The sequence below is a fragment of the Schistocerca piceifrons genome, chromosome 2, assembly GCF_021461385.2.
Source record: "Schistocerca piceifrons isolate TAMUIC-IGC-003096 chromosome 2, iqSchPice1.1, whole genome shotgun sequence".
Classification (NCBI taxonomy): Eukaryota; Metazoa; Arthropoda; class Insecta; order Orthoptera; family Acrididae; genus Schistocerca; species Schistocerca piceifrons.
In genome coordinates, this window is record NC_060139.1 from 344,298,257 (window position 1) to 344,307,789 (window position 9,533).

Genomic DNA, 9,533 nt, shown 5'->3' on the forward strand with positions numbered 1-9,533 from the left:
GCTTCCTCATGTTCTTTGCTTCAAAAATTAAAGAAATGGAAGTTACATTTTATTGTCATCTGCCTTCAATACAACAGACAAAAAAAAAAAAAAAAATGTGCCAAGGAAGACATTAAGTAGTTACTGTGAAATGATACATCTCTGAAGAACTACCATCAGTGCCCTTAAGTCTCTGTGAACTGACCAACTGCTCCTGCTACGATGTGAGTGAAAAGGAAGGAAAGAAGATTAGGATTTAACACCCCAATGACATTGAGGTCATTAGAGATGGACCACAATCTCAGAAAGAGACAAAGATGAAGAAGGAAATCGGCCATGCCAGTTTAGAGGAATCACACCAGTATTTTGCTGAAGCAACTTAGGGAAATAATGGAAAACCTGAATCAGGATGGTTGGAAATGGATATGAACCGTCATCCTCCTCAATACAAATGAAGTGTCCTTACCATTGTGCCACCTTGCTCGGTGCATGAGTGCAAGCCATCTCGCGCGAGCAGATCGGTGAACGGTCCTGTAACAGAGTAATGGAGCTGGAAAAGAGGTGCTCAGCATAACAGCAGCACAGTTTCTCAAACCTGTGCATCACTCGCACCCAGAGCAAAGTTGCTGTAGTCTGTTCATGGTGAGCTGGACATGGCTGTCAACAACATGCTGTACATACTTCTGCATGTGTTGTTACACTATTGAATTCTTCTCTTCCAAAGCCTTTGCCTCTTCATGCACAGTTGCTTACGGTTATGGAGGTTTATGCTGCTGCCTCTCTGCTGGCTTGTCACCGGTGCAGTCCAGTGGTAATGAAACAAACCCAATAATTGCTGGTGCAATAAACGTGCACTCAATATGCCGTATTATTGTGGTTTGTTCTGATACACTTATTCGAATGACACTTCAATATGCGCATGACTGGCCACAAGGAAAATGACTGTCCAGTGAATTTTGATACAAGAATTACCTGGATTAAATGTGTAGCACTGTGATTAAGAAGGAAACTTAAGACTTGTGATGCTTTAGAGTGCATCAGAGTGGCATACATGCTAGAATAACAAAAAACAGCTAAAACATAGGTATTGCTTGAGCAACAATAATCAAAATCTTTGGATTAGATTTAGGAAAATTAAAAATTTCACCTCAATTAATGAGAAATGAACATTAAACCTCCAGCACGTCAGCTCAATAAGCTAACTGTTCTGCTATACCATCACACTGCAAGATGCTGTTGTATTTATGACTAGTGTCCCAGTTGCAATGATAAATTGACAGCCTTCTAAAATTCAGTTTCATGCAATGTTGTGCAAAGTTTATTTAATTTAAGCCGATATCTCTGATTATAATAACTGTATAAATCATGTTGAATCCAGTAACATTTGGTTGTGCTGTTTATGAAACCTGTGGATGTCGTTAACATCATTGTGTGTGTGTGTGTGTGTGTGTGTGTGTGTGTGTGTGTGTGTGTGTGTGTGTTGTTTTCAATGTGGGTATCACATGTAATGAAATGTGAAATAAAAGAACCAGACCCAGGATTCAGGATCCAAACACTTCAGGAAAGAAAGCTGGATGAGGAACTGGAAGTGAACTAATTGTTGCAGCAGTACGGCAATGGCAAATGGTTTAGGTGCGATGTTGAGTGCCAAGTTGGAGATTAGGAATTCCTGGAAGCTGACCAGGGAATGGTTAGTTTGGAGGTGGGAGAGGGTTATGGTTGGATGGTGGCATGAACTGGGAAAGGCTGGGATTGGTTTGGCTTTTGTTGAAGGGACTAATGCAAAGAAGTGTTTTCCTTTCGGGGATTGATAGAAGGAGAATAGGTCTTTGACAAAAATTGGTTCAAATGGCTCTGAGCACTATGGGACTTAACATCTGAGGTCATCAGTCGCCTAGAACTTAGAACTGCTTAAACCTAACTAACCTAAGGACATCACACACATCCATGCCCAAGGCAGGATTCGAACCTGCGACTGTAGCAGTCGCGCAGTTCCAGACTGAAGCGCCTAGAACTGCTCGGCCACACCAGCCGGAGGTCTTTGACAGGTCCAACATGGTTAAATTTGAGTGTAGGGCTGAAGGTTAGGAATCTGGATAGGACTGAAACTTCTGTGGTGAAATTACATTGTTCATAGGTTAACAACAGTGTTCTGGTATTGTTACAGCTCTAGATCTAGTGGAGAGTTGGTAGAAAGTTTTGGGGGATATGGCAAATTGAAAAGGTCAGCTAGGCAGGCTCTGGGTGTGAAGAAGACTTGACAAGGAGGAACACTGTGGCTAGGATACGGGGCAATAGTGGTGATCCACAGTGGCAGTAGGATGTCAGAAGGCTGCATAACTTATGGAGGCCGTGTCTTGATGCTCTTCCAGTTGCTGGAGTGCAAGAAACTCAATTTCAAAGATGTGATGTGTGTAGTAGGAATCTCAGAGTAGCAGTATGTTGTGGAGGGAGCATAGATGAGTCTGGGATTGCTGTGGCATTGGGATGTTTTTGCAGTACCAGTTTATGAGGACAGGGACTGGCAGAATGTGAAAAGGTGAAGGTCATTGTGAAAGGAGGGGTGGGATCCTGAGAAAGGAATTTTTATAGTTAGGCCATTGGGGGGGGGAGTTCCATGGCTTAGGCAGCGTTTAAGGAACAGAATGTGGGGCTCTGTTTGGGTCAATGAAAGGGATAGCTTTTCTTAATTGGTATGGGAAGATAAAGCAGGGGTCCACTGTGACAGGAATGGCGTTTGTGAAACAGGAAATGATGTAGGAAATGGGCAAATGAATGCATTAGGTTATGAGAGGAGCTGGATAACAGGAAAAGATGCGTAGAAATACCTACAGATACGCACAACTATTTAAGAATATGCACAAACACACATGAACACTTCAACAACCTACAAAAACGTGGGAAAATGGACAGACCAGACGTATGTCAGTATGCACGCATTGGGATAGTGGAAGAGAGAGAGAGAGAGGGATGGGGTGCAGAGGATTGGTTACATCGAGGTTCACAAGTTCGTGTGGGTCAGACCAGCGTGGAAAATGCCACATTAAAATATGCGAAAATCTGTGTGGACGGGTCCATCAATACAGGGTGGCTCAGACATCAGGTGTGTACAGATTGGAATGCGATGACAAAATATAGGACAGAAGAGAAAGAAAGGACAATGAGTACAGAATAGTAACAAAGGAAAACATCACTGAGTTGGGGGTTGGAGAAAAGTGATTAGGCAAAATTAAACAATGGAAAGTTCAGGTGGAAATATCACCAGTATTATTAAATGAATGGACTGCTACTCACCATAAAGATGACACTTTAAGTTGCAGACAAGCACAACGAAAAGACCTTTACATATTGAGCATTGGATCAAATTCTTATTCAGAAAGCAAAAAGATACATCAAATTCTCACAAACAAGCACACATCACACACACATGACCTCTGTCTTCTGTCTCTCCAGCCAGAATGCAACAGCATAGAATGAAAGCACTATCCCAGAGTGCAGTGGGGAAGGGGTATGGATAGCAGGGCACAGGTGGGCAGAGAGAAATGAGTGCTGTGTTACAGAGCATGCAGAGACTAGATCGTGGCAAGACAAGGCTATCAGATGCAGCTTCACAAGATTGAGGAGCAGGAAGGGGGGGAATTGGGAGTGGAAAAGAAAAGCAGAGAAGGGGGAAACACTTGTGGATGCATTGTCAGAGAGCAGGGCAAAATTATGAGGAGTTGATGTGTATTGGTATGAGTTGATAGGACTGAGGGGAAGCAGCTGTTTGGTTGATGGTGTGTGGGAGTAGTGTTGCAGGGTCAGGGGTTGAACCCGAGACTCCAGACAGCAGAACTGAAGCCGGGATCCACCGCGCCATGTTTCGTAGGGAGACCGAGCAAGTTCAAGAGCACCAAGGGGAAGTGCAGAGTGATACAGTGTTATTCGGCAGCATTTCTTTATTTAGCTAATTTACAGTACTCGATGGGTGGAGGGTAGGGTCGGCGTACCCCCACAGCACTGTCCCACGAGTCGCGCCGGCTCAGCAACTCCTGGTATGCCAATGCTACTGCTACTGTCATCAAGACCGCTCAGTTGGAAGTCGGCAGCACTCTCCCCAGTCACGGCCAGCCGATGTGTCGCATCTTGCGCCGCATAGCTACCCGTGATTCCAGGGGACCAAGGACTGTACCAACAGTCCCTGGTCCTTGCCACCCTCCGCCCAGTTTGGCCAGCTCTGTCCGATAAAGGTGGATGTACTGGTCACCTGTGGCCCTTGGGCCCTCCTGGATGCAGTGTCGCAACTTGCCGCTAGTGGTGCTTGCCATCCCTGGCGCTGCTGCGTCTCCCGCAGCGTATGCCTCACCCAGACCCTGGTACGCCAGGTCGGAAGTGAATGTGGCCCAGACTGGAGTGGAACCGAGCCCCTCCTGGATGTGTTGCAGGCGGCTGTCACTGCCCTCTTTCATGCAGACCGTGTGATCTCCAAGTTCCAGCCTGCCGTTCAGTCCCACCCCAGTGTTGTGTCCCCGGAGGCAGAATATAGCCCGAACAAGTACATAGAAACAAAGTACAATTTTATGTAGAATACTTATAACATTGCTGCCAGACTATATAAGTGAAGACCAGCACAGGTCTGTACCGACGCTTGACTGACCTGGCACACTCTCTCAAGCCAAAATTGCCTGTCTATTTATATTGCTTTCTCCTTCGCTTCTGACGTAGTGTCAGACAGACACAGAAACTATGGCAGGGATAAGTTCCCACATGTCAGCCACTTACAAATCGCCCTCCTGGCTCCGGCCTAGTGCCCTGCCTCATACATCGCAATAACTTCAAGCAACGCTGCAGTTTCCTGCCTCGTTGTTGCTCCACTCAAAACAAATTGTGCGTGCAATACTGCCGTCGCAGCTCCGCACCCGCAAGTGCCATGTTTACCTTACCTGGCCTGCTGGTTGTTGTCTGTTACCACACTCTGCCAGTGGTCCCAGATTTCCGCACAATAAACCCAGTTTCTTTGCGGGCAGTGGCGAGTCAGACCTAAGCTGTTTTAGCTCCCTTGTTACAATCAAAATCAATCAATCCCTCGACTAGGACTGACACTAGCGCAGCAGTAGGTTACCATAAGTTGAGGCCAGTTTGATTCTGGATCTGTGCAATTCAGAAAAGCTGATGGTGGAGGGAAGGACCAAAATGGCTTGGGTTGTGAAGCAGCATTTTATGTTCAGCTCCATGTTGTACCACAGGGTGATCCCCTTTGCTCTCGATCCCAGTTTGGCAATGGCTATTCACTATGGAAGATAGCTTGTTGGCAGTCATTCTAATATAAAAAGCAGTACAGTGACTTTGGCAGAGCTGGTGTGTGGCATGGCTGCTGTCACAGGTAGTGGAGTAGGACAAATCTGTGACAGGGCTGGAATAGGAAGTGCTGGGTGGGTGGAGTGGATAGGTCTTGCATCTGGGTCTTCCACAGGGATACTGTCTCACTGGCGAGGGGATGGGATTGGGAATGGCATAGGGATGGATTAGAATGTTGTGGATATATGATGGAACACTACTTTAGGCATGATGGGAAGGATCATGGATAAAATATCCCTCATTTCAAGGCATGTATTTGAGATTGTCAGCATACTGGGCAAAGGACTTCTTGTCACTGCAGATACACCTACCTCAGGCGACCTGTATGTATGGGAGCGATTTTTTGGTGTGGAAGCCATGGCAGTTGTTGAAATGCAGGTACTCTTGGTGGATTTAATGTGGACAGAGATGTGGATGGAGCCATTGTGGGCTACATGTAGAAGGTTGGGTGTACAGGTTGTCAGAGGGGTGAGGTGCAAAATGAATTCAGGGGAGGGATTTGGGGGGAGGGCTCAAGGCTTTCAGCAGGGATTGAAGGTTATATTGGACTTCTGGCATGGGATCACTATGGCACAGTTTATAGGTGGAGTAGTCCGATAACTGAAAAGAGGCCTTCCACCAGGTACTCATTGCGATTCATGATGACAGTGGTGTAGCATTTGTCTGTGGGTAGGATCATTTGGTCAGGATCTGTTTTGAGGTTGTGTATTGCTGTTCTTTCTTCCGTTGAAAGTTTGATGTCCTTAGAAAGAGACCTGTGGAAGGATGGTGAGCTCAAGTTGGAGGTAAGGAATTCCTGGAAGGTGCCCAGCAGATGTTTAGGTAGTAGGGCAGGGAATGGGATAATGGTTGGATGGTGGTATGAATTGGGATTGCAGGGTTCATTATAGGGATTAGGCTGGCTTTGGTTTGAGGGATTGCTCGAAAAGAAGTGCTTCCATTGAAGGGATCAGGAGAAGGAGAGTATGTTTTTGACAAGTCCAGCATAGTTCAATTTTGGTGTCAGGCTGAAGGTGAAGTCTTTCAATAAGACTGAAATTTCTGTGTGCCTGAGAATTTTTATGGAAAGGATAACAACAGTGTTCTGGCTCTGGATTTAGTAGGGAGTTGGTAGGGAGTTTTGGGGTATGTGACAATTTGAAAACGTCAGCTTAGCAGGGTCTGGGTGCTGTGAGGGGTTGACAAGGAGGAACACTGTGGGTAGGGTAGGGATTGGATAGTGGTACCCCCAGAAGGCTGGATAACATATGGAGGTAGTATCTTGAATGTTCTTCCAGGTGTGGGGCAACAAGGCATTCAATTTCGGCGATAAGATGTATGTTGCAGGGATGGCAGAAAACAGTATCTTGCAGAGAGTAGAGGTGCCTGTGCCATGGAGATATGTTTTTGCAGTCCTAGGTTTGTGATGGACAAGGAATAGAGAAATGCGAAATGGTGAAGATCATTGGGAAGGAGGGTGGGATCCAGAAAATGGAATTTTTATGGTTACTTCATTGTGAGGGATTCCATGGTTCAGGTAGTGTTTAAGAAACAGGATGAGGGACTGTATTTTAGCTGGTGAAAGGGATACTTTTTCTGAACTGGTGCAGAAAGATGGAGTAGGGGTCCATTGTGGTAGCAATGGCGTTGATGAAACGGGAAATGATGCAGGAAATGGGCAAATTAAAGCGTTAGGTGGGGTTATGAGGGGAGCTGGATAACAGGAAAAGACGTGTATGATGACCTACAGATACGCAAATTACGCACAGATACGTAAAAATATGCAATAAACATGCGCAAATATATAAAAAGTACAGAAAGATGGTTTCAAGGACAGAACGGATGTGTGTGTTGGGATAAGGGAAGAGGGGGACGGGGTGGGGGGGGGGGGGGGGGGATTTGGGGATAGGCTAGGTTGGGGTTCAGAAGTTCGTGTGGCTCAGATCGATATGAAAAGTAACGTGCTGAAAACTAAATTACGTGAGGATGATGAGTGAAATATGATCACTAGGAATAATAATAATAATAATAATCTGTGAAAAGACGTTGGAGCATGAGATGCTGCACCAACAATCCAAGCAGCCATGCAGCCATGTATTGTGTTTGGACAAGACTATTGTTAGTGTGGCTTTGATGTCAGAGCATGTGTGGTTGGGAAGGTGATGAAAAACACAGAAAAGAAGATAAAGGATGGGCACTGAATAGTGTAATGCTTTAGAGTATAGTAACAAAGAAAAACATCACTGGGCTGTGGGATGGAAGGAAAGCCATTAGGCAAAATCAGACATTGGGAAGTTCAAGTTGAAATATCAGCAACACAGGGCAAGGATAGATTGCTAGTCACCGTAAAGATGAAGCATTGAGTTACTGACAGGCACAATGGAAAGGCGAAAAACACCTTACAAACTTTATCTCAGCGCATAATTGCTTCCCCTTTGATGGGAAGGTACACAAACAAATCCGCAGCACAGCCATGGGCACCTGCATGTTCAAAAATGTGTGTGAAATCTTACGCGACTTAGCTGCTACGGTCATCAGTCCCTAAGCTTACACACTACTTAACCTAAATTATCCTAAGGACAAACACCCACCCATGCCCGAAGGAGGACTCGAACCTCCGCCGGTCCATGACTGCAGCACCTTAGACTGCTCGGCTAATCCCGCACAGCGCACCTGCATGGCACCATCCTATGTCAATCTGTTTATGGACCATCTAGACGAGAACTTCCTAGCCTATCAAAACGCGAAACCCCTAGTCTGGTTCAGGTTCATTAACGATATCTTCATGATATTTACTCAAGGTCAGGTCCACTTATCCCCATTCAGCGACACCTCTCCCATCTGTTACACCTTTCCCATCTGCTTCACCTAGTCCTCCTCGACCCTTACCTTCCTGGCTGTTGACATCCTTCTCTCTGATGACTCCATCTTCACCTCTGTCAATACTGAACCCATCAACCACCAACAGATGTGCATTTCAACAGCTTCCTCCCCTTCCATATCAAAACATTCCTCCCGTACATCCTGGCCTCTTGGAGCCAGCGTATCTACAATTGCAAGAAACCCCTTACCCAGAATGCTGAGGGCCTTCCAAAGACCTTCACAAATAGGCATTATCCCCCACATCTAGTCCACAAACAGATTTCCTATGCCACAGCCCAACATACTCACATCCTTCCACCACCCCAAATAACCAGCTACATAGGAGCACCCCTTTGTCATCCAATAGCACCCTGGACTGGAACAAGCGAACCACATCCTTCATCAGGGCTACCACATCCTTTATCAGGGCACTGATTATCTGTCACCATGCCCTGAAATGAGGGATGTGCTCCATCAGCCACCCAACCTCCATGACATCACAGTCCATCCCTATGCCACTCCCAACCTAACTCCTTGTCACAGGGATCATATTCCTGTGGAAGACCCAGGTGCAAGATCTGCAGAATCCACCAACCCAGCGCTTCGTATTGCTGTCATGAGCTTATCCTGACCCATAAGCGACCAGGCAATCTGTGAAAGAACCCATGTCGTATACCAACTCAGCTTCTTATATTGGTATGACTACCAGCCAGCTGACCACCAGGACGAATGACTACTACCACACTGTGGCCAAGAGTAAAGTAGATGACCCTGTGGCACAATGTGCAACTGAACATAACATGCTTGATTTCAATGGCTGCTTCACAACCCTGCCAATCTGGATCATCCCCTCAGCATCAGCTTTTCTGAAGTCCGTAGATGCAAGTTATCCTTACAACACATTCACCACTTCTGAAATTGGCTGCAACCTACAGTAACCTTCTGTGCCCACACCCTCCACCCAACAGTTTCTGCTTTCCCTGTCCTATTACCTCCTCCCAATTCACATTTTCTTACTCTCATTGTCCACCACTCTCTGCCAATGCATGCACTGCTCTTTTCACCTTCTCCATTTCATTCCCCCCCCCCCCCCTATTCCCCCATGGCCTCCTCCCTGATGCTACACCTAACTGCCTTGTCTTGCTACCATCTAGTCCATGCACACTCCATCACGCAGTTTTCACTTCTCTCCCCTCACGTGTACTCTGCTATATCTCCCCCTTCACGCCCCCCTCCAGATTGCTACTTTCATTCAACACAGTTGCATTCTGGCTGTAGTGACTAGAAGTAGCAGTCATGTGTACCTGATGTATGCTTGTTTGTGTGTGTGTGTTTCCTTTTTGAAGAAGTCTTTGGCCAAAAGCACAGAGTGTAAC